Source organism: Hylobates moloch, unplaced genomic scaffold, assembly GCF_009828535.3.
Source record: "Hylobates moloch isolate HMO894 unplaced genomic scaffold, HMol_V3 SCAFFOLD_5, whole genome shotgun sequence".
Taxonomy (NCBI): Eukaryota; Metazoa; Chordata; class Mammalia; order Primates; family Hylobatidae; genus Hylobates; species Hylobates moloch.
The window spans coordinates 154,690,442-154,717,688 of record NW_026652280.1 but is presented as its reverse complement, the minus strand read 5'-3'; the positions used below and the strand labels follow the sequence as shown (position 1 = coordinate 154,717,688).

Genomic DNA, 27,247 nt, shown 5'->3' with positions numbered 1-27,247 from the left:
TGTACAAAAATGACTGTGACACGAGGCAAGTAGTAAGTTTGTAAAGGACAGGAGAGAATGATACTGCTTCCTTTCCTTTTCTCTCATCCTATCCCCCTTTCCTTTCTCTTCTTTCCTCTTCTCTTCCATTTCATTTTCTTTCCATCAGCACCGGTAAAGACGATGTATAAAACTGTCCCGAAAAAGTAGAAAATGCCAGGTTGGCAATTTCAGCCTCATCTACCAACACTGGATGTGTACACTGACAGTAGAATTTAGGGAGTGGCAAAGAGAGTGAGTTCTGTCAATTTAGATGGAATAATGTTTCCCAAGGCAACCAGATGTGATTTTTTTTTTTTGCAAGTAAAAAGCCACACAGAAAGGCTGAGATGAGGCAAAATGAAGAAAGCAGGACCATTGGTATGTTGAAGCCAGCTCACATTATAAGAGATGCTTGTTGATTAATTAGGAATTTTGCAGCCAGTTGTAAAACTGCTGGTAGCTTGCAGTCAGCCTAATGGGAGTATGTACACCAAAGAAATAGATAACTACAATAAATTATGATTGTTTTGAGAACAGAAAGCTGTTTTACCAGTTGAACAATGAAAATAACAACACCAAGAGTTTTTTACCTTCTGATTTTCTTTTTATAAACAGAAAGCTCTTCCACAAGTTCACCAATAGAAATAACATCAAGAGTTTTCCATCTTCTTAGTGTGCAAGGTATGGATATTCTGTGTGTGAACTTCAAGAGTATCTAAGGGAGGCAATAACATGGTTGAGAATATACCAGAGACTACAAACTGTCTGTGCATCCCAGAGGAACAGGAAGCTTGTGCAGGTGAAAAGACTGGAGGAGAAAGTGTGTTGATGATACGCAGGAAGCCCACCTTTCACTTCTTTGGTCATTAGAAGTAAGAAAAAGGACAATTAAATAAGTGGTTAATAGTTGTTTAGAGAAAGAGAATTTTCACTTCATATGCCAGTCATTGATAATATTTGCCATAGTGGTTGCTGTTAAGTAAGTTTCTTCCTGCAGGCCTGTGAGAAGGCATAGTACTCGAAAGTGGCCGTGCTTTCAACCTGATTATTATTATACAGTATGGACTTTTATTATATAACAAGCAATACTTACATTTTGTTATTTACTTATTTATTACTATACACTTACACATATGCAGACACAGTAATAAACATCTAAGTGGTACAAATAGGTACAAAACCAAAAATAAAAGTCTTTGCCTTCTAACTTCAATGTTTCAGTCTCATCCCGGGTTCTACTGCCCTTAATGTGCAATCAGCCACGCTTCCCAAGGGGCTTTAGTCCCTTTTGTTAAAAAATAATAATAAAGATCAAATCTAGGGGATAGAAGTAGAGATTTTAGTATTTTATATGAGAATTGGGGATGCAGCATGCTAATGATGCCACCTGAGTTACAGGGCAGAATATTACTTTTCCTTTTAAATAGCAGGTAACAATTCTATATTTGTTATTTTCAATTTAATGAAGTTTTTATTTCAGCACTGAGAGTTTTTAATCTAATTTCTCCTTCCTCTGGTAGATTTGATGTTATTTATTGTCATACCAAATAGCATTTTGCCTCCTATATTTAGAAGTCTTTTTTTTGTTTTTTTTTTGAGATGGACTTTTGCTCTTGTTGCCCAGGCTGGAGTGCAGTGGCACAATTTCGGCTCACCACAACCTCCGCCTCCTGGGTTCAAGCGATTCTCTTGCCTCCGCCTCCTGAGTAGCTTGGATTACAGGCATGTGCCACCATGCCCGGCTAATTTTGTATTTTTAGTAGAGACGGGGTTTCTCCCTATTGGTCGGGCTGGTCTCGAACTCCTGACCTCAGGTGATCCACCTGCCTCAGCCTGCCAAAGTGCTAGGATAGAAGTCTTTTCTTACTCTATTTTTGTCCCTTGCCTCAAGTACCCTAGAAGTGACTACCTACACAACTCCCCTTATCAGCATTTTAGAGGAGAAACTATCTGAAAAGTAAAATAAATTCTATCTTTTCTCACAGAATTATAAAGAATATACAGGCAAAAGACACCTAATATTTCATATGGAATGATAAACAATTTGAAGAAAAAAAGGACAGATTGTTGAGATTTAGCCTAAAACTATTTTTTAACTTTGAATTTCCGTGGACATTTGTCAACATTTATCTTTTATTTCCAGTAACATTGGTATTAAATTACAGTGAATATATACAAATATTTATTAGCTCAATATTATTTTATTAGTCCAATTTTTCACTTAGAGTCAGATAATACTCTAAATAAAGGTCAAAAATCATCAGAATATTTTGTAACCCCCAAATTCAGGTAGAAAAAATTTCTGTATATTATATTGTCCCATTCCAGAAGACTCAACTCAGAGTAGATTATAGGACATTGGAATATAACATATTTCATATTAAATATTATATTCAATCTACATTTAAATATTCTGATATCTCCCTACTAATAATTATAGAATTTTTTTTGTTTATTCCTAATGCTTTTCATGTTCACATAAGCCAAAATCAGAAAATTCATCAAGTTTTACCAATAGAAATTTTCACCTTTTTGCAAACACATGTATATGCCTAGATCAAGGCATCATATACCTACACTTCCAAAGTTAATTTCTATTACCTGCATGATTCCCCTAAAATAAAACCCCAATTATTTTATTCTTATAATTTGGTAAATGGAGCCTCAAAAGCTCCATTCATTTAGAATATGCATTTTCCAAAATCTTGACAGGCCGACCAGGCAAGATTTGTTGAAATCTTGACAGGCTGATTTTGACAATAATAAAAAATTTATTCTTAAAATTCTGTGTTGAATTTTAAGCACCTCTCTATCACAGGGATAATAACTTAAATGCTTCAGATTATCTGTTAGAGACCCTATAAAACAATGATCTCTTTTTTTATGTGTCCAATTAACATCAGAATCCATTTAGGGAACATGCTTCTCTTTGAGGGTCTTGTGAGGTCCTACACCCAGTTTATTCAAATGTCACTGCTGCAAAAGACTGCTGGCCTTACCTTCAGTCTTCTGGGGCAAGGCCTGGCTGCAGACTCAGGACAGCCTGCTTTATTCTGTTGTACCTGTTCTCCCTGTTCCCCTGCTTGTTCCTTTCCCACATTCCTGATGCTAGAGTTCCTAATATTTTACTAACTTTGATCCAGCTTTTTAACTCCTTTTTATGTTTTCTCTCTGCTTGATATTATCCATTTAACAACCCCTCCTATTCCATCTAAGTAGAAAAATGTTTATACAGAGAGTATCTGAAAAGTTGATATCTGTAAGTTTATTTCCAGAATGACACATGGTTCCTAATGATATGGAATTGTAATGTTGTCAACATAATTCATCCAAAGAGGATATATAATTTATTATCCCAGGCATAATTTTGTTTAGAGGAGATGACTCTTGGATTGGGCCCACCTGAGTTTAGGAAAAGACTGGCACTGCACTTGTTTTCTCTATATCTACTAATCTTGGAGAAATAAGTTTCCTTTATCTTTTTATTCATTTTTATAGGTAATTTAGATCTCGATGTGAGGCTGCTATTTCTTAATAAGAAAGGAATGGATGTTTATCCCTTCAATAGAAAGTGAAAGAACGTTTATGGCAGAGGTTGGGCAAACTATAACCAGTGGCCCAAATTCTACCTTCAGCCTGTTTTTTTGTGGCCTGTGAGCTAAGGATTTTCTTAAAATATATTTTAAAGAGTTGTAAACACACACACACACACACATAAAACAGGGACTGTATTTGACCTGTGAAGTGCAAAATATTTAATATCTGGCCTTTTACAGAAAATGTTGGCAGACCCCTGTCTTAATATAACTATCATAAAATGATCATTTAAAACATTTTTTATATGACAAGTACATGGGATTTTGTATATGTTAGCTCATTTGAATCTTATAAGAATCTTAAGTGTATTAAGAGTTGAAGTATTCTCCTCGTTTTGGAGATGATAAAACTGACATGTGAGAGGTTAATATCACACACTTTCTAAATACCAGAGAGAAGATTTACACTAAGACAGTTGGGAACTGGAGCTGGTACTTACAACTACTGTATTATACTGGGTCTGAATGTGACCTGACATTTGTTTGTTTGAGTCTATCCCACTCCTGATACTAATCTGCAAGCAGTCCAAACAGAATAATAATGAGATTGGCAAGACACTGCTCATACACAAAGCAAAGAGTATACAAGATTCTTTAAGCATATAAAGGGAACCATGACTATGCACAAGCTGGCTATATACTGCAGCAAACACAGCAACACTACCAGTTAGATGTGTAAGACCCTCTTGCTCTCAAATTCTCATGAAGTTCCCTGACTTCTAGTAACGCTACTTGCTCAGGATGATAACTCTTCAGGGTACTATCCTTGATTCACAGAGGATTCATACCTTGTTGGTCCCCCATGACTTCTCTCTAGAGATTTGTGCTATGTGCCTGACTGCTTCACATTTGACATTACTGTACTTGGTAACACTCTCAAAGTATTTATCAGTACTATGAAAAGACTGAGGAGATTACATGTAAATTCTAGGCCCATCACCCTATTGGCAGATTGGGGCCTTCAGGCCTACTGAAAGCATATTCCTGGAATAGCCAGATTGCTGTGCTTTGTTCTCTCAGTATTGGTCTCTGTGCCTATCGTTTCCATCAGAGGTTTTGGTCTGTTATGAAAGGAGTTCCTGTCTCTGTTGTAATTTTCTACTGCACATATCCTGAGTTCTAGAGTCTTCCATTATGATTTCTTTATTAATTTGATTTTACTTCCCTTGGTTTTGCAGCTGTCTGTTAAACTCTTTAACTTGTCATTGTACTCTATGTCTTTATAAATTTATTCATAATATAATTTTATAGTGTTATTTCAAGGACACTTTTGGAAGGAAAAGAGAGATAAACATATGTACCAGATCTATCATTCTGAAATAGAAGCTATCAAACTTTATGTGACAAGAAAATGCATTTGGGTATATACTAATAGGTTTCCTATCACTTCATGCTTTATTGCATTTCTTGTTTTGAAGCTTTCTCATCAACTGTGGAATGATGGAAATAAAAGAATCCAAGAAGCAATTCTTGATTTTAAATTCAAAAAACCATGGTCCAAGTGTAAAACGGAAAATATTTGGACATATATATATATTTACCAAGACTAGATAGGATTCCACGCAATGGGAAAGGAGAGCAAATAGGGTGTTTGTGGACAGGAGTGATATCCCCATCAAGAGATCACCAAGCTCTGTCAAAAGCCAGAATCCTCTGAGTCTATTTCCTGGGAGAGACAGGGAACTGAGATTATATCTAGACATCATCCAGTCTCCAGTCAAATGAATGCCATACATTGGCTGGATTGAGTAGCTGTTAGGAGTCCTATTTGTTACCATCCGCGAAGATCATCCATTGACAGTAGTCAATAAGTGCTTGCTGATCTTCCAAAGTGTTTGAAGCCTTGATATTTCATTTGGCCATTAAATAATTCATCCAGAGTGGATATACTCAAGTTCATGGCCTGAGGTAGTTTTAAGCTCCGAAAATATTTTTAAGCTCTCTTTGTAAACCAAGAGAGGAAATGATGGAGGAGCAATGATTAATCAGAGGCTTCCAGGTAATAGTGGAAACTAACTAGCAAATTTTAGAAGAGTTCTAATTATATTTATGAAGGCTTGGACAGGTATATGAGAAACAAGGGTAGTATTGTACCCCATGGCTAGCAGCAGCAGAGCTTTATCATCCTGAAACCTCAAAGGTCAAAGAAAGAGATTGGTTCTCAGAACCTAGAGAGGGTACCTGTATGAATAGGGATGACTGACAAGAGCTCTGTCTTCAGCATCCTGACCTCATTCTTCTCTCACTCTCAGACTCTCCTACAGTTGCCTCTCACTAGGATTGCTGTCAAAACTTGTACTCGTTCATATGTTTATTTTAGAAAAGAGTCATCATACAACTACAAAATACATTCTTCCTCATGAAATTTGATCTTAGAACAGTCCTTCTCAAACTGTCGTAAGAGAGCAGTTGTTAAATTTCAAATTTCCTGAGAAATGATACTTTCGTAAAGTAGAATAAAAGTTAATTACTCAAAAATAAAAATAAAGAAGCATGCAAAATGCAAGCCTCAATTAATTTTCCAGTATTTAATTATTCAATTCATAGACATAAAATTACTCTGCCAAAATGCCACAAAACTTCTGTATTACATTGTTTGGAAACAAGCAGGCCACAGACTGGCACTGTCTTGCATATCACCTCTTTATTAAGATAATCCAGACCACTCAATAATGGTGCCAAATGTGATATAAAGCTGAAAATATTAAACAAAATAAAACAAAACAACAAAAATGGGGACAGAAGCAGCTTCACCAAAAGATAATTGTGGATTTTTTGGAAACTATTAAAAAATGACAGACTCTCTTGGTTTAATATGGTATAAATTAGTATTTTCCAGACTGGTGGAATATTGATCCCTACAGGTGCTCCATGACTTAAGAATTGCAAGGTCAAATACCACTGGGAAATATCCCCAATGTTCACAGTACACATTTGCATATTAAAGATTCTGAGCCATCTAGTAGTTAATAAACATTTTTTAAAATCTAGCATTTCTCAAGCATATTTGACTAATCTATTTTTTTCATGTAATACTTACTAACATCTCTTGTAACTTTACAAAATGCTGGTATACATGTATTTCTGCCTAATGAGGTAAACTAAATGATTTCTCTTGACAGTATTCCTAATTTTATGATTCTAAGAAATGTTCTGAATTGGACCTGTCATTCAATAAGGCCAATTTAAAAAACTGCCTTGGCCAAACTTTCAGTTTCAAAGTTGTTATTCTATGCTTTGTTGCTGCTCTATATTAGAGAGTAAGGAACTGTGTCAAAAGTCTTTCTTAATGAAGCAATTTTCTAATTTTACGTTATCTTTTGCTTTTCATATTTACCTATGGTATTCTGGAAACTTGTGATTTAGAGGAAAACTTAGCATACATTACTAAATACTTGGCTGCTGCAGTGCCTCATATATGTCAAGTTCTAAAAATTTATAATTTTGCAAATATCTGTAAACAACAGTATTGTAGCATTAATAGAGAAGAATAATTCATTTTGATTTCACTAGGCATGTATCAACACATGACTTAACTATGAAAAATAATTGTATTTAGCTCAAGTGGGAATTGAGGATAAAGGTTTTAGCTCTTCTGACCTTTGTGACAATATTACAAATGAAATACACAATCAATGGGGGAAAAATCAGAGGCTACTTGGCCCAAATTCTGCTAGTTATTTATTGTTTTATATCTGAATTTTTTGAGGGCAGAGAGCTAATTTGAAATCCTTCAATATGTCTCTCTCTTTGTCCATTTTGTGCTGCAATAACAGAATACCTGAGATTATATAATTTATAAGGAACAGAAATTTATTTATTATACTTCTGGAGGCTGGGGAGTCTAAGATCAAGGTGCCAACAGTTTTGGTGTCTGGTAAAGGCCTGGTTTTCACTTACAAGATGACGTATTGAACACTGCATCCTCTGGAGGGGAAGAACAGTGTTCCTCACATGGTAGAAAAGCAGAAAAGCAAAGAGAGACAATCTACTCCAAAAAAAAGCCTTTTTAAATATTTACTTGAGATGAGTCTCACTCCGTCACCCAGGCTGGAGTGCAGTGGTGTGATCACAGCTCACTATAGCCTCACACTCCTGTGTTCAAGGGTGTCCTCCTGCCTCAGCCTTTCAAGTAGCTGGGACTACAGGCATATACTCGCAATACTAGCTAATTTTTTTTAAATTAAAACATTTTATTTTTAGGGACAAAATCTCTCCATGTTGCTCAGGCTGGTTTTGAACTCCTAGCCTCAAGTGATCCTCCTGCCTCAGCCTCCCCAGTAGTTGGAATTATAGACACAAAACACTGCACCCAGTTCAAAGCCCTTTGTGAAAGGTATTCAACCCACTCATAAGTACAGAACTCTCATGACCTGATCACCTCTTAAATATCATTACCTTGGCAATTAAATTTTGATATGTTTTGGAGGGGACAAACATTTAAAGCATAGCAGTCTCTTTTGCTATCTATAGTCTAAACAAGAAGTTCTCTCTTTAGTATTTTTCATTTTGTTTTCTAAATATTAAATTTCTCCCTTGTTCAGAAAAGTCATTTAAGAGGAGTAAAAATCTATCACTTCATTGATACTTAAGTAATACATCTGATGCATTAGGCATCTGGAAACATGAAAAGAATGGATTTTCTTCTTTTCCTATTACTATAGGCAGCAATAGTAGTTAACTTACCTACCAAAGTTCACAATATGTGAAATATCTAAGGATATGTGAAACCTTTAGACCAAAAGGGTGCAGGATCACATGGCAATGATGAGACCAGTTGTATGACACATGAATGGTAACATTTTATAGGGGGAAATGATCACTTTTAAAGGGTAAGACAATGTAATGGTTAAAAGAAGTAGTATGATGGTGAATGTTTAACAACTCACCTGGGGGGTGGAGGTGGAAGTTACTTAGTAGAATGTTTGCTAATTTCCATGGTATAAGTACTTTCATCATGGTCACTTTCAAGTTATAAACATGATGTCACCAAACACAGAGTTTGGAAAAGATGTGTCCACCATTATATAATGTTTCCACCATACAGATAAAATAGACACAGATGAACTCAAAAGCATTAATAATAGTACAGTAAAGTTAGATACTTAGGCAGTAATGTGTTTTGAATATTTATTGTAAGCTTATATAATTTAACTTTTGCCAATGGCTTTTGCTATGGTTTGAATGTGCCCTCTAAAAATTGTGCTGAAAATTAATCCCCGGTGTGGTAGTATTGAGAAGTAAGGTCATTAATCCATTAGCCCATTAATCCATTAATGGGTTATCATGAGAGTGGAACTGGTGGCTTTTTAAGAAGAGGAAGAGAGACTGAGCTGGTACATTACCACACTCAGCACCCTCACCGTGTAATATTTTGCACTGTCTCCAGACTCTACAGAGTGCCTACCACTACCACAAGAAGGTTCTCACCAGATGTGGCCCCTTCCCCTTGGACTTCTCAGCCTCTTTAACTATTAAGAGATAATAAAAAAAATTACCCTGTTTTAGTTATTCTGTTATCAGCAGCAGAAAACAGTCTAATACAGCTATGTTTAACAATCAGCTGAAAAATACTCTGAAAATTTAATAATTGGCTCTTATAAGCTGATACAAGTTGCCTCCCACACATCACTGGGTAAGAATGTAAGGCTTAAAGTTAGATCTGAATTTGATTCCTTGCTCTGCCACTTAAAACTGTTGACCATGTGAAGTTTATATTTATTCTCTATGCCTTAGTATTTTCGGATGAATGATAAGGGTAAAAATTATATCTACTTTGAATAGTTGTTGTGAGGATTAAATAAGATTGATAGTCTCCTCTTCCCCCAGGGAGCAAGGCCTCCATGGCTAAAAATTTCATAAGGTCCCTGTTAGAACCGTGATTACAAAGCATCTTTCTTTTTTTTAACTAAAGGAGAAGCTATTAAGAGGAATAAGCTCTGTTCTACATAATGATGTAATTTGCATAATTTAAGGGAGAACAGGCAGGTTTCTTTACAGGGTTCAGACACTACTATCATTGAAACTGTATTAGCCCATTCTCACACTGCTATGAAGAAATACCCAAGACTGGACAATGTATAAAGAAAAGAAGTTTAATTGACTTACATTTCAGATGGCTGGAGAGGCCTCAGAAATCTTACAGTCATGGCAGAAGGCACCTCTTCATAGGGCGGCAAAAGACAGAATGAGTGCCAAGTGCAAGGGAAAGCCCCTTATAAAACAGTCAGATCTTGTGAGACCTCACTCATTACAATGAGAACAGCATGGAAGAAATTGCCCTCGTGATTTAATTATCTTCACCTGGTCACCCTTGACACATGGGATTATTACAATTCAAAGTGAGATTTAGGTGGGGACACAGAGCCAAACCATATCAATTTCCTTCGGATATGTGCAGTCTGGTTCCAACAACCATTCCTCCCTCCTTTAGTGGTAAATTTGCAAACAAGATCCTATTTCTTGGAGAGCTTTTGCATCCCCTAGAATATCTTATGGGACTTGTAGGCCAAAGCCTCTTCCTTGTTTGCTCCTTTATGGACTATGGAAGACAAGAAAAATGGGTGGAGACATCACAGGTTACCTGAAAAAAGGAAGTAATTTAGAAGACAGGCATAAATCTAAGGATAGGGAACAAGAATAGGAACTTGGAATCCATACACGAAGAATCCCCATATGAAGGATTTGGACTTTGTGAAAGGTTCTACTGGGTTTATAGCATTACATTCTCCATCTACTTTGTAACCTAGCCATGCAGTGCTTAAATGAATATTTTTTGTATACCTACTATGTGTTATGCACTGTGAATGGTACTAGGGATACTATGGTGAACAAAAATATATAGTCTTTATCTTCATTGAGCTCTTATATTAGTGAAGACAAATTATCAACAAGTAATTAAAGTGACAGAGTAACAATTCCAAACAAGGATAAGTGCTATGAAGAAAATGAAACACTATAATAGAAAAAATACAGTTGACTGGGTGAAGGAATGGAAATTAAGAAAAGGTCAATGAGAGAAGTTCTCATGAAGATGTAGATTTATTTATTTTTGCTAAGAGCAACAGAAAATATTGAAGAATTTTTGTAAGAAAAGGACATAACCCTGGGAATTGTATGAAGAAGGTATTAGAGGGGACTGTACTGGAGGCAGAGAGAGTGGATAGAAAACAACTACAATAATCTAAGCAAAAGATTGTGATAGGTCATACTAGTGTGGTGTCAGTAGGGATAAAAAGTACAGAGTCTAGTTCTATTTTGCTGTTAGGATCAACAAAATCAGCTGTTATATTGGAATCAGGCACTGGGGAGAGGGAAGATGACTCCATCGTTCTTCAGCCTTTAAGTAAACAACATGAAACACAATGTAGGGGCCAAGGGAAAGCTTTCCCGTCACCCTCTAAAGGTTCTTTGCAAGTGAACTAACAATTGACGTATTAATAGTAGAAAAGGCATACAAATTTATTTAAGTGTGTAAGTATTGTGTAAGTGTGAAGAATTCCATCATGGAATGATTACCCAATAACCCAATGGTGTTCAGATGTTTACCCATTCCCTTTTTCATAGTGAGTAATGTGATAATTTTGAAGAGTAGTAAATAATTTTAAGGGAGAGTGAATGGATCTCAGAGGTAGACATTATCTTGTATAATTCTCTTTGGGTATTGCAATTTGTTTAATCAGCTTGGAAAAATATATGCAAGCAGAAAAAGCATGGTTAGAATTGATTATAAACTTTTATTGCTGTTAAAACTAGTTTTCTTCAGATTTTTAGAAAGCAGGGCACATATCTGAGAGAAGGAAAAAATAGAGACTGCCATGGAGTTAACACGATGAACCTAATTTTCCAACCCAGATAATCGTGCTAAATTCCTTGTAACATAGCTATACTTGGGTGTAAGAAGTAATTAGGATTATATATGAAAAGTTAAAACTTCGGCAGATTCTTGGAATCCACATGGGAGGCTGGCTGCAGAGTTACTGATCAGTGGAAATATGTACACATACCTTGAGTTCAGCAAAGAATTTGATAAAGTGGGTCCATATTGTCACTAAGCTGGAGAAATGTGAGTAGAGTGAGGTGTGAGTTAAGTGAACCTGCATAACTGTAGTCTGATAGTCTGTTTGACTTATAAATGATGAATAAATAAATGTTTTCAACTACATTGAAATGAATTGGTCTGTGTTAATCCGTATGAAGTGCCATAGTAATGCACATGGTATCGTTCTATACCCTATTTTATTTAGTATGCTGATCGAAGGTCTGTGAAGATTTCTAGGACCAGCTTGTCAAGCCACATGCCTTCAGTCAAGTTGTTTTACCAAGTGTTTGCTAATAGTTAAATATAATAAGACTCTTGCTACCCTATCCTATTTGCTGCCTCTGTGGCATTGAATCCTGACTTGACCTATTTTTAGAAAATCCATCTTCCTTTGGATTCCAAGATACTATTTTTGCAGTTTTCCACTTCACACTGTGAGTATTTCCTCTCATTCTCCTCTAATTTTACTCCTATTTACCCCTTAAATCTTCATCTTCCATCTTCTTCACGGTTTTACTACTCTGAGTGATTTTATTCATGCTTGTGGCTTTGTATATGGTTATAATATGAAACCCTAAAGCTGTGTCTTGAAAAAGTGGCCTAGACCACTTTTCTGGGCCACAAGAACCATGTGTCCCATCCCACTCTTGGCATATAGACTCCTCTTTTAATGTAATTAGTATGCTGAACTTATTCAGCATGAGTTATCTTAACCTCACTCTCCCAATCTTGAAGTTTCTGATAATTAAAAAATATATTGGCAATGGACACAGACTTGTTTCATCTTTTTATAATCATCACACTAGTTACACAACCCAAGGCAAATTATTTAACCTACTTTTATTAGTTTTCTACTGCTGCATAATAAATTACCACAAACAAGGGTGCCTTGCTCACCCTTCATGCCGTGATTGTAAATTTCCTGAGGCCTTCCCAGAAGCCAAGCAGAAGCCATTACGCTTTCTGTATAGCCTGTGGAACTGTGAGCCAATTAAACCTCTTTTCTTTATAAATTACCTAGTCTCAGGTATTCCTTTCTAGCAATGGAAGAACACACTAATACAGCTGTATTGAAGGTTTCAGCCAGGGATGAGTTTTCATCAGCTTCCCACCTGGGGAAAGATCTACTTCCAAGCTCCCTCAAATTGTAATAAAATATTGCATAACTTGTTTGCATGTATTTATACAATGAGATTAGGTACAAGACTCAGGTAATTATAAACAGGTACTTTGCCTGCATGCATATTTGGTGTGATACTCAGAAGTCCTGGCATGTGGGCCAATTCTGTATTATACAAGATTGTTCCAGGCATCTTTTGTCTCCCTGCACATTAAATATCATTAGTGTCTTCTATTCATTATGATAACTAGAAATGTTTCCAAAAATTTTAAGAACACCCCTTGTAGTAATATTGCCCTCTTAATAGTCCCCACATGAGGGGTTTAAAATATCATTCTTACCAAACAAATATGAATTTTGTTGCAGAAATTGATAGAAACATTGAACTATCCATCCACTTATTCATTCAACATATTATTATTGAGTACTTCCATGTGGAAGGCACTGTTCTAGGTGTTGCCTTATTCACAGTCATGAACACAGCAGTGAGAAAGACAGCATCGAATTTTCTCTCATGGAGTTAATATAAAATAATAGAAGGGATCTCGACAGTGGATATTGATCAGTTACTACTCTTCTTTGCTTCAAAAACAAACCTTTTTAAAACTGTAGAACTTAGTTACCTGAACTGTCTTATTCTTTAACTCCCATTACCTAAACCATTTTTTTTACTCCTCAAAGTTCAGTTGGAGTTTATCAGGCAATATTCTATGGAAAATAAGCATGTCTACTATACAATATATTTCTCCAAAATATTGTCACAAACTTCCTTTTTAAGATTCCAATCCTTTCTTTTTTTTAATTGACAAATAATAATTGTACATATTCATGGAATACATAGTGATGTTTTGAAATGTATAATATATGGTGATCAGGCCAGGGTAATTTGTATTTCCAATCAAGCTAGATTACTGACTGTTCTATGAACCATTCTTAAACTTTTCCACCTCTGTGCCTTTTACGCTGTCATCATGATCTAGAGAGCTCCTTCTCACTGTCTCACATTTTTATTTAAATTCTATCCCTCTTTTAAAAGTCTTCCGTAAAGATATTTTGATTTATCAAAACATAGGTGATGTTTTATGTATTATACTTTTAAGGAGATTAAATGAAGTAATGCCTAATGCTTTACAGAAAATAAGTAATGAATTAATGTTAGTTACTATTATTATTACTAATGATGCTAAGTTAGAAATGGTTTCTGTTTTTGTAAAGTTTGCAACCTAAAGAAGAAGATGTGGGTGTGTAACAAGCCAACTCTTACAATGATAAATGTTTGAATGGGATTTTTGTGATATGAGAATATGTAGATGTGTTCAGAAAATATTTGTTGAACTATTATGGTTACTTGAATGTTCTTAAAGAGCATTACCTAGAAAAAAGCACAGGATAAGAACAGAGGGTGGAATAGATGTAACATTTTGTTACCTTTAGAGGTAAAGATCTATTACCTAAGGCAGAGTAATTCAGTGTAGGCAATGGCAGTTATATATCTGTTGACTTTATCATCTGCTCCATCACAGCTACTGAATGTTCGACATATCCTGATGTAAATCATGTTTCTGTTTTTATCACTTTTTCCACTCCTCTCTAGTACTAGCATCAAAAAGGGATTTATAAGGTTTAGCCCTCCCATAGTCTCCCTAAGGCCTCTCCAAAACTGCCTCAAATTAAATTCAATCTAAGTGAAGTCATGTCCTGCTATTCAATTGCAGCTAACAGACCAGTCCTCCAGCCTCACCCTTCCAACCTATTTGCTGCCCCGATTCTCTCTTATGCAGACATTTTGGGGTTGCCACCTACCTCGTTACCCCTCCGTCTCTGCCCATGCCCTATAATCACTCTCCCGATTTCTACAGATTATATGCATATCCTCATGGAATGTTTTATATATTTGCATATCATCTCCCCCCATCAACTTTAGTAATTACAGTTTTATGCTTAGGAAATGCATTTCTTCCTATTAGAGAATCTTCAGAGCACAGTTGTGGAGATAACACTGACCTCTTGAATTTTATGATTAAAACCCTAATGTTTTCATGTTGATAAATTATAGATACAGCAAGGCATTTTCCTTTCCCATCAGGATTTCTGTTTGGGCATAGTAAAACTGCAAAACAGGAAGAAAGAGTCAGCATAATAATTTTTTCTTGTTGGTTGATTTTCCACATCAGGGATATGCACTAGCAGGAATTGAAATAAAAACATTAACTTTATTTTAAAATAAGGGAATAGATAAAGCAAGATCTTGGTGTTATGTAGAAAATGCATTAATGCCAGGGATGGATCTATTGTGTCATCTCTAAATATTTATAGTTTGTTGATTTTGTTGACACACAAGTTCAAAGATTATATAATGCACACTGAGTTTGATGAGACACTAATGATGGTCACCCTCTGGCAATACTATCATTGAACTTGTTAAGAGTAGCAAAGGATTTGTCATTAAATCTCTCAGAAGGTACAAAGGACCCCTGATAGGAAAACAGGGAGAGGAGGGGCTGTGTCTGGGAGAATGGGTAATGATTACATTGACTAAAATTTAGAAGAAACAAGAGCAACCACAACATTTCACTCCTTCAGATTACCAAGCAATAGCTTTCTTGTAACATTTTCAGAGAATCTCTCTGGCTCAGAATTCTAAGAAAAAGCTTAAAAAGAAAGTTCCACAAAAATGAATGTGTGCTGCTAGAACAGGAGATTTTGGGGTGGTAGTCATTGTAATAAATAATTATAATAATAACAATTACAATAGTATGCGGGACAGACAGCATACACATACGGCAATATAAAAACAGACAGTATCAGAGAAGGTAAACGGCTAATGATGGTAGCTGAGAATTATTTAGCACTTAATGAATGCTTTTATGTTCACTACTTATCCATAAAACAAACTAAAAAGATAATAATCAGCAGAGGCAAAGTTTAAAACAAAAGCAGTCTGGCTCTGGCCCATGCTCTTCCTCACTATGTGTTGCTGCCTCTCCTGCATATTGTATTGTAGTTGTCTGTGGATCTTTCTTATGTATCTGTATCTTTCATCAGTTTGCAAGCTCCATAAAAGCAGGTACTCAGTCTGTCTGGTTTACCACTGAGTCCCTAAAACATAGCCCAGTGCTAGACAGAACCTAGCTCAGTGCTAGATAGGTGTCCAAAAAATACTTATGGAATGCCCAGCGTCAATCAGCAAAACTAAATCAAATTCGGCATTTTGGGACTTAAAGACTGAAGGGGAAAAGGACATAATGTCCTTGTTCATCCTTTCCTTTGAAAAACTTACTTCCTTCATGTTTTGCTATTGTATACTAACAGTAAGAAGTAAAGTCAATTGAAGAAAGCAAAGTCAACAGAAGCATTGCCATTGCCAATGGCAAGCAGAAAGCAGTGGACTCAGATGAGAAAAAAGAGAGAAAAGTTTTCTGAAAAGCTTTTACTATATGACTATTAGCTTCTTAAAAGGCCCAGGGATATACCTATGTATGGTAGAAGTTAAATTTGAAAAGAAGCTTCCTGAATTGTGAATATTTGTTCCATTTTAATTACAATGTTGTTTATAAGAATAGTAAATAAACTGGATTGAGACATGAAGTGCAATTCTTCTTGGACTTTAGTCTCCCATATTCTTCTCTAAAAGAAAAAGTTGTATAAACTGGATTAGAACAATAAACCCTAATTATTTATGTGCAGGATTTGTTTCTAGGACACCCCTGTGAAAGATCCAGAAGCAGCACATATCACCCAAACATTTTAAAATTGTACCAATCTACAGGTGTGAATGGGGTCAGTTCATATTAATACTTCAGCTTTTCTATTCTAATCCCATATAGGAATTTTAATACCTTTAAAGATTTCACTGTCCCACAAATGTTTTTGAAAATAATGAAGAGTTTCTTACAAAAGTTTATAAATTAATGGAGGTTTCTACTATGTCATTTCATTTGCATTTCTGGTACAGTTCCTCAGCCTCTTCAGTTTCTAAATGCTCTTAAACTTCATAGTGCTATAAAATTTGGCAATAGTCTGTGAGGGCAAAAGATATACACATATAATTCATATATATGTATATGTATAATATATTATGTACATATATAAATATATTTATGTATATATGTATACATAAATATATGTACATAATATATATTTATATGTACATATGTATATAATGTTTTATACATGTATACAATATATGTATATAATATATAATATATGTATATAATATATTTTATATATGTATATATGTATATAATATATTTATATATTTTTATATATGTATATATGTATATAATATATTTATATTTTTATATATGTATATATGTATATAATATATATTATATATATTTTATATATGTGTATATGTATATAATATATATTATATATATTTTATATGTGTATATATATATGTTTATATATATTTTATATATGTATATATGTATATATGTTTATATATTTATATTTTTTATTTGTTTATATATAAATGTATATATATTTATATATATATTATATATCTAATGTTTAGTTGTGTGGTTTGGGATTGTTTGGGCCCTAAAATATTAAGCTATTTAGGAAGGAGTCACTTTCTGTTTCTACCTATGATGTTTTGTCTCTTTGGGGTATACATTGTCACTAGGTAGCCACACTGGGATGAGATTTCATGCTGGCCTCTGGGTAGCACAGATATTTGCCACCTCACTATATCTTTGCTATCATGCAACCCTCAAATCCTGTTGTAAAATTGCCATTCTAGACTCCTTCTTTGCTTGGTATGAATTCTTTTTCAGGGGCTTTGCCACCTTTTTGTGCCATCTGGCAAATTTACTTTTTCCGTCTCCCAATCTAGTCCAAAAAATATGTCTATGTATGAAAATCTGAGTTCCTCTCACCATATTGCAAGCCACCTCCCATGTAAATCAGTGAATACAAATATTGTACGGAATGCCACGTAACTCTATATGACAGACAGAGCTGACTCTAAGTCTTGGCTCAAATGCGACCTCATCATGTAAGACACTATAATCAATTTTGTTACTAAGTCCTAAAATTTGTCTATCAATACTCAAGACTTTCCTGGAAATTATAAATCTTCATTTACTCAACGGAATTCTCCTGCTCTTTGAATGTGGGGAGAAGTATTTGGAGACTACAATTGGTCAGGGCTTTCCAGAGAAATAGAACCAGTAGGATATATGTATAGATATACAGATATATGAGTACCTTGATAATATGGTGGGTTTGGTTCAGACCCCCAAAATAAAATGAATATTGCAATCAAGTGAGTCATTATATGCACTTTTTATTGCCAGTGCATATGAAAAGTATGTTTATACCATACTGTAGCATTTAAGTGTGCAGTAGCATTATTTCTAAAAGAAAATGTACATCCCTTAATAAAAATTTTTATTGCTAAAAATGCTAATGATCATCTGAACCTTTAGCGAGTCATCATTTTTTTGCTGGTGGAGGGTCTTGATGCTGATAACTGCTGATTGATCAGGGTGGTGGTTGCTGAAGGTTGGGGTAGCTGTGGCAATTTTTAATAATAGTCAACAATGAAGTTTGCTGCACTGATTAACTCTTTTACAAAAGATTTCTCTGTAGCATGTAATGCTGCTTGATAGCATTTTCACAGTAGATGTTTCAGAATGGAAATCAATCCTCTCAAACTATGCCACCACTTTATCAACTAAGTTTATGTAATATTTAAGTCTTTTGTTGTTTTTTCAACAATGTTCACAGCATCTGCACCAGGAGAAGATTCCATCTCAAGAGGACAGTTTCTTTACTCATCCATAAAAAGCAACTTATCCATTCTTCTAAATCTAGAGAGAATAAAATTAGAAGCATATATTTTTCTTTCTCAAACTAATTGCTTGACATTTACCCTAAAAAATCAATAAGTGCTGCCTTTCTCTGAAAGGTGTTGTATTATTTAGGTCAAAATTAGGCTACAAATGACAGAAAATTCTAACTAGTTGCTAAACAAGGTATGCATATATTTATTTCTTACATAAATATAGGTGACCCTGGGTTGGTATGGTATGGTGCATTTGGGTGACCAAATACTTCTTTTTTCTTGGTGCTCCATCATTTATTGTCTTGATCACATGTATAAGAAGGTAACATTCATATTTCAAGCAGTGGTTTGGAAGAAAGGATAAGCATGCTGTCTCTTAAGGAAGGTTCCTGAAAGCTTTCACCTCTTTCTTTGCATCTCATCGGCCAGAACTTGATGACTAGACTTAATTACAGAGGAGTTGTATGTAGAAATATAGTCTACAAAATGTAAAATGTGGATTTATCCTGATCAGCAGTGAGCAAAGCTAAATATCAGAGGTTCTATTACTATAGAAAAAGAGAGTGAATATTGGAGAGCAGCAACCTAATATTGATTTTAAGGACCAACCTGAAGTCTAAGAATATTCCCCAAGGAAATGGCACATTTTCCCACAGTTCTATGAATTTAGCTCTGGTTCAGGGCATTTAACAAATTTTAGAAAAGCAGAACTCAGGGATTATAGACAAGACTGCAGATTAGTTCATTATGTCAACTGAGATTTTTTTACCTCACCCTTTCTGTCATGCCCTGAGGTTACAGAAAATGTGCACAGAACATAAAACACTGAGCCCTCATACTATAGACAATTTGTAAGAGAAGGCAAAGTGATTTCTGATACTAAACGAAGGAATCAGAAAGTCACAAACACTGTATCAGAATAAATAGATAAAATTAGAAAATTGGGATAAAGCCACTCAATAATGAGCAAATGAAAGAAATGGCTTGGCACAGCTATCTACAAAACCTAAAAGTGTTTTTGTTTTTTTTTTTAATTTAGAGTACAAAAGACAAAACCCAACTTTGAAGAAACAAAAACCAAAGGAATAGAAAAAATATTTTTATAAGCAATTCATGCTGTGAAATTTAGTAAACTGTAATTGAATAAAACAAGAAATCAGAGAGATGACAGAAGAGCAGAAGGAGATTAAAATGGAGATTGCATACCAAGGAAATAAAGTGACAATCAAAATAACATCACTTGAAATTACCAGTTGCCAAAGGGCCTGATTGGCTGATGCCCACTCACATTAGGGAGGACAAACGTATCTGTTATGAAACTTAGAAAGTAACCGTTATTAATGATATATTTGTATTACAATAAATGGATGCAAATCAGTATTACACCTCTGATCATATTTACATCTCACACATGATAAAAACATTTTGGGGGTTATGCATTACATAAATAATTTGACTGAAGAAGTTGTTATGGTTACCCAAACAAAAACATTCACTTTTTTTCAGTGGAGTACATTTTATACTTTTCTTTTAATTATCTAAGACTCAGGAGGCAAGTGTGGAGTGTGAAAATAGCATGCGGCATTTGACATTTTGAAATTTGTTTTCTACAAAGTTCCATGAAAACAATAGCCTGCTACAATGCTCAGCCTGCAGGTCCAAGTCTGAGATTTGGACCACGAACAAAAGCTCAGTGTGATGAGGTTAATGACCTGTGCAGACTAGACAGTTGGCAATTTACTCAGTCTTCTCGGTAGCATTTGTTCCACCCACTCCCTTCCCTGTTGGTTTCTTTGAGATTGCTACAAAAGTCAGGGAAAGCGCACATGTATAGCTGTGAGAAATAGCTTAAATTTTTCTACTTGCAGAAACTATATTTATCTAAACTGAAACTTGGCTTGCAAAGGTATTTGTATTATGACTCTGTCTGTTTGTCTACATTTCTTGAATTTATGCAGTATATGCTAATTACTTTTTTAACGTGAAAATATTTTGACACTGTTTTTCCTCGTTTCTTTGACTTCTTGAATAATTTTATGGTGAGGACGGCTCTGAGTCACATCTGCTCTTCGGGTTTCTAGGCTTTTATTTAGTGCATACATCCTTTAGTATTGGTGCTCAAGTTTCTTGCTTCTGGTTTTCTACAACACTTTTAGTAAATTTAAATATTATAGAAGTTACTTTACTTAATCTGATTTTTGTTAATTCTGGATAATCACCACATCTGGATATTCAAAAAAGTAAGGGTACATATTTAGACTGATCAAATTTAGACTTCTTCATGTTGCAAGAACAAAACAAGATACCCAGTTTCGAGCTGAGGCAGGTCATTCAACAAAATCGAATCTACCTGACCCTCTCAGAAGCTGTATAATGTGTTTTATCTGTCACCAAAGAATGATCAAAAAGATGCAATTTTTGTTTATACAAAGGGAAGCACCATGTGAATTCAGAGATAACACTTCGTACCTGCTCATCACTTTTAAAATCTACCTAAGATTTTACATGGGGAAGAAGACGTGTGTTTGTGAACTTGGGAAATGGATTTTGGAAGGTTTCATCTCTTCAATCTAATACATTTACAAGCTTTCTAAAATCAAATGCCACAACCTAGATAGTGTTCACCCCTGGAGATGTGGCCCTTTCTTTGCCATTGCCCAGTATACATCATGTCCCTTATCAACATCCTTTTCTGACAAAGCATCACTCTGAAGGGCCATTTAAGTGATTGACAAGAGAAGATGATCACAGAATTCAGAAAGGGTCTTGTTGACTAATCACTTTTCTACACAGTTGATAAATACTTATGGTTTCTTGAGCTAGTATATCTGAAACATTTTATTTACCATTACTATTAGGAAACGTTCCCAGGTACAATGGGAATCTTATAGTTCTTGCTGCTACTAGCTTAATATCTGGCCTACCAGAAATTTAGAAAAAAAGTGGAAGAGCAGCGCCGATTTTTCTCAGGGTACACTGAAGCAGCCTTTGCTATAGCTGTGAGATTTTAGAAAGCATTTTCTAAGACATCTATCTTAAACAGACAAGACCATTTTAAATTAGACTCATTAAATCATTTGTTGTCACAGCCAACAGCCGTGTGGAGGCTAGTTAACGAATGAAAAATGAGCTTTTCTAACTTGTTTACTTTATATGGATGCTTCTTTTATTTCAGTTTTTTTTTCCTTCTGGTAGTACATTGACACAGGGGATCTTGTTATGGTATTGCCTGACAAAAATTAAAAATGTGAAGGTTGAAAATACTATAGGTGTAATGCCAAAGTTTACATAAAATAGCAGTGAAGTTCCTATTGATAGTGAATCTTGGGTCTATCTTCCAATTCAAGAAAGGGAACCAATTAAAACCTCATTTACTTTGCCAAAAAGGTGACACAGAATCACTTCAGAAACATGAGATTCTTGGCACAGGTAAAAGAATATGATGATCCAAAAATCATTTCTAAATTTTTGCTTCTAGCCCCTGGCCTACCAGCTCAAGGTTGTTCCCAGCAACATAGACTAAAGTGTCTTTGTTCATTTATTTATTCGTTGGTTTGTTCATTCATTCAGTCACTCACCAATCTGCTTTTAAAGGTTACAATGGATGAAAGTTACCCTTTCAAGTTCATTGACATGCTGTTTGTTTGTGCTATTTGTTATGAATTAATCTTAATTTCAGTTCACAAATATTCTCTTCTTATTGTAGGTTGGGATTTTGGGGCATTTCTCATCCTATTGCTTTTTTAGCTATGGTCTAGAAAAAAATACATGCTGCCTTTGTTGTTTGTTTTATTGTTCATTTTAGGAATCTTGTTTAAACTTTCTTTACTTTTGTTTATTTTCTAATAGCTTTTGCCTAATGTGTTGCTTAGTCATAGGTGAAATGGAATAGTATTTTTTGGTTAGCCTTGTGTAATTCTGTGTATCTCAGAGCTTGCAGCAGGGAAATGTTAATGATAAAAAGAACTTTGGAATTTGGTAGATAAAGGTTTGACTCTCACCTCCACCAGTTTTCTCATATGTAAAATGTAGATAATAAACCCTTTAGGAGTTAAATTGAAGACAAAATGAAACAAAGATAAAGTTCATGGAACCTAATAGACACTCAATAAATGTTCCATCTATTCAGGAAACTTAAACAAACAAACCTATTCTGAATTATCAAATGGTGTCTAGGCAATAGTGCCTTGTATTTGCCACTAGTCCCTTTAAGTGTCTCAGCTTTCATTTGATTAATGATTCTAGCCAGCTGAATTGTATGTGAATGTTTGTATTTTAAAAAGAATTCAAATCAATTTTCAAGTTTTAATAGACTTAGATTTTTAAAATTTTTTATTTTTTAACTTTTGTTTTAGGTTCAGGGGTACATGCGCAAGATGTGCAAGTTTGTTACATAGGTAAATGTGTTTCATGGGGATTGGTTGTACAGATTATTTCATCACCCAATTATTAAACCTAGTACCCATTATTTATATTTCCTGCTTCTCTCCCTCCTCCCACCTTCCACCCCCTCACAGGCCCCAGTGTGTGTTGTTCCCCTCTCTGTGTCCATGTGTTCTCATTATTTAGCTCTCACTTAAGAGTAAGAACATATGGTATTTGGTTTTTTGTTCCTGCATTAGTTTGCTAAGAATAATGGCTTCCAGCTCCTAGATTTTTGACATAATGAATATTAATTGAGAATTTGGTTTTTATTGATACTTGTAATAAGATTCAGTTTGGGATTATCTACAGTTCCGTAAATATAAGATGCATTTTCTTTATTAGGTTATTAGAAACGATGTTAAATAAGCACAAAGCTCACAACAACCCTGGAATTAGTACTTTAAACACTCCTGCAATTTAATTTATTCCTCTTCATCATTGATACATCTTGTAGTCTCGCTGTCAGTTTGCTTCGTAAGTGATGTTACAGAAAACAGATTTGAACTAATTCCTCAGATTATTGAACTTTCTTCAAATTTCTCATTAACTCATATAATCTACATGCTATTTATTTAGTCATTCCCCCCATCTATCCAAAATTTTATCATTCTAAATTTCTTCCCAGTTTTCTTGGTTTTCCAGTTTGAGCTAGACATATCTCTACAAGTAGCAAGTCTTGTATTCACTTAGCCAATACGTATGTAGCAAATGCCTACCATGTATCAGGCATTCTTAGCACTGGAGAGAAAGCAATGAATAAAAACATGGTCCCCAACTTCTTGAAAGTTACATTTTAGTGGGGAACGGCCAATGCTTATTATTATAAGTAATAAGTAAACAATCTGATTTGAAATAGTGATAAGCACTGCAGAGAAAATGAAACATGGCAATGGGATAAGAATTTGGTGAGTGGTAGTTCAGGGTATCATTTTAGCTAAGATAGTCTGAAAAGGCTTGTCAGAAGAGGTGAGACCTAAATAATGAGAAAGGAAGAGTATTACAGTCAGAAGAGCTGCAAGTTCAAAGGACCCAAGATGGCAATGGGTTTGGCCTTTCTGAGGAGTGAAAAGAAGGCTAGTGTGGCTGAAGTGAGGTGGATAAAGTAGAGCATGATGGAAACTGATGTTGATGAGGTAGGTAGGGGTCAGGTCATGTGGAGCCAGCAGGGCATGGTAATATGTTTAGATTTTTTTTCTAAAGGCAATGAAAATATATGGCATGGTTTTAAGCAGCAGAATAGATGAATCTGATTTGTACTTTGAGAAGATTATATTGGCTGTCATGTGGAGAATAGATTGGGGATTGTGAAGTGGGCAAGAGTTGAGACAAGGAGACTTGTTAGGAGGCTACTGCAATAGTAGAAGTGAGAAATAATGGTGGCTTGGACTAAAGTTTTAAAGAATGGAGCTACAGAACTGAGAAAGATTTGAGGGACAGTGCCATTAGGACTTGCTGATAGGTTGGGTGTGGGAGATAATGGAAAGAGTGGCACCATGAGAGAATGAAAACTACATGGCAAGTGCCATTCAGTACTTGGCTGTCCTTTTATATCACTTTATAATCTCCTAAAGAGCCTGGAAGCTCCTTGAAAATAGCAACCTTTCCTATTTATCTTTGGATAGCCAATATCATTTTATAGTTATTGCTTGGTAAGTATTTGTGGAATGTATAGAAGATATGGAGGTAAGCCTAAAATTATTCAACTTGGCAGAATAATAACTGCTGTGTTAAAAACCATTTACAGGGCATGTGATGTAAGAACAAAGGGTACAACTTCTTGGCAACATACGTTATGGAATAGTATGATTCACCAGATTCACAGAAGGAAGTTTATAGTAAAGAAAGAAACTAAAAATTTACAGGACAAAAGCAAGTGTAAAACACAACTTCTTATCTGAATGTTTTAAAGTTCAAACCAGATAAGTTGCATGTCCTCTAATCTTATTTGTTTTAAAGAAAAATGTAGTTACCTTATAGCTTAAACTGTTATGTGTGATATTGGAAAGTCAATATCTATCAATCAGATGACTTTTCATTACAAATGACCTAAGCCCACATCTAAGTTTAGAAAGTGAGAATGCTTACTGGCTCACATAACAGAAAAGTTCAGGATAAAATCTCACTTGAGAAAGGATTACATAGAATTTAAATGATGTTACTAGGGCTTTCTTCTTATTTTATAGCTTTATTCTTTACTCTTGCTGTGTCTTTATTCTCAGATGGTTACAAAATGGCAGCATCAATTCAAGACCTCACAGTCTCTGATTTTCAGGTTAAAATGAAGAATGAAAGGAAAGGGAGAGCATCTCTCTTTACAATGCTGGAACAGATGTCTTGAGTCTGCCTCCTGATGACTCAATTTATGTCATGTGCTCAGCCCTAAACCAATAACTGTGGCAGAAGTGAAATGGCTGTGAAAAGAACTGGGGGTAGTATTGAGAAGAAAAGTAGAAAATGACAGGTCAAAATATAACAAATGTCCACTACCCAAAATAATTTTTTCCTGTCAATTTTTAAGCATGTGTGTGTGGTTTCAATGTATTATTAAAAGTATGTGTGTGTATACATATAAGAATATAATGTATTCTATGTACATATGTATACTCATACTGTATTTATAGATATTGTAGATATCCACATGTAATATCTATATTTTGAGGTATATGAAATAAAGCTACAAGAACTCTCCACTTTTTCTGTGTCCCTGGGGCTTACTTCTGTGCCTAATATAGATACTCAATAATACTTTTCGAATGAGTAAGCAAACATCAGCTGTCCCTTAACCTTACAGTAATCTCTGCTGGACTTCTCTATCAAAGTGTTTGATGCAGCAAAGTAAGAATTTCTATGCATGTATATAAATAATTTGGAAAACTATTCATAGACTACCAAAATAATGTGAAGAAGATATTGTTAGATTCAATTACAGCATCCTGGGAAGGTTTTACAAGTTGAGATTTTGGCCTGAATCTTAAATTTTGGATTCTTTTTGATCTCTTTCACCTTTTAGGTATAAAATAAACACCATATTTCCTATGGCATTTCAGAGAACTGAACTTGATAATTCTGGCAACGCTATTTTGCTCTTTCAAGACATTCAACAGCAAGCACATATGTGTCTGACTAAATGTCACTGTGCTTAAGGTTCTATAATTTGGATTTGGAAGCTGGCAAAGGGAGAAGAGAGACAGAACTTTTTCGATTCTTGTTACCCTGTCCCATGATGTTTCTTTGTTCATTTGATTTTAATGATTCCAGCAGGAGTTGAAACAAAAGCTGGAAGATTGGCCTACTATGGGTTAATTACTTAGTGGAGGGGCTATTTCTTAAGTCTGATGGTGGAGAATGGGTCAGAAAAGACTAATTAGACAAGCTTCAAGTTATAGGGAAATGCTAGTGGAACAGGTGAAAATAAACTGGTGATAATTGAGGGGCTAATTATCCTCCACCCAGCAATTGGCCACCAGGTGTTCTGCAGCACATAAAAGAACTGGCAGAGCCACAGAGGCTGTTTTTGTTCAAAGAAACAAGGAGATCTTGGGGGAAAAAAATCAGAGAACTTGAAAAAAAACATAAAATGGTGTTCCTTATGTTTCTGACTTGTTCGTTCCTGTTGCATTGTGTAGAAAACTGAACCAAGGATATGCACTGGAGTTTTGTTTTGTTTTTAAAGAACTCATAGGTCTTCTAGTATGGATAGTGCAGAGGAATTTCAGTGTTGAGTATACATCTATCTACATATGTCCTTTTAATTGAATTTATGGTAACAATATGCATGGCACATTTATTAGGTAGAAAGTGTACTGGCATTTAGAAATCCATGACTAAAAATAGAATGGGGCACAACCAATCTGAATTGTTACAAGCAACTGTTTTGTAATTAGCAATCTCTCTCTTATTTGGGCTAAATTGGAATATGGTGAGAGTTCTTAGAATATCCTTAGTGGTGTCAGGGATATTACCAACATAATCCCATAAAGGATCTTTCAAATCTTTTTTATTGTTCTAATTTTTCATTTTATTAAAAACCAGCATTCAGAATTCAGTAACTTAAACAGAACTATCTTTAAGATGGGACTTTGTAGGCAACGTAGATCAACTGAAAGAATGAATACCTGGGGTTAATGATTACCATTAAAATAATGTAACATTTGATTCATATATGTCTACAAGTTGGAGATAGCATGACAAAGGTAGAAAATATTTTTAAATGGCCAAAGGAGCTCCCTTTAGTGACACTGCTCTGGCCTAGG

At 34.9% G+C, this 27,247-nt stretch overlaps 1 long non-coding RNA gene across 1 annotated transcript in view; it reads left to right on the top strand.

Moving 5' to 3' along the window:
* Positions 1-25,320, top strand: part of LOC131383558 (uncharacterized) — a 174,314-nt gene extending 148,994 nt beyond the window's left edge. Inside the window, exon 4 of the long non-coding RNA XR_009213720.1 lies at positions 25,267-25,320. This is a non-coding gene — a long non-coding RNA (uncharacterized LOC131383558). The remainder of the gene's footprint in view (positions 1-25,266) is intronic.
* The last annotated feature ends 1,927 nt before the right edge of the window (positions 25,321-27,247 follow it).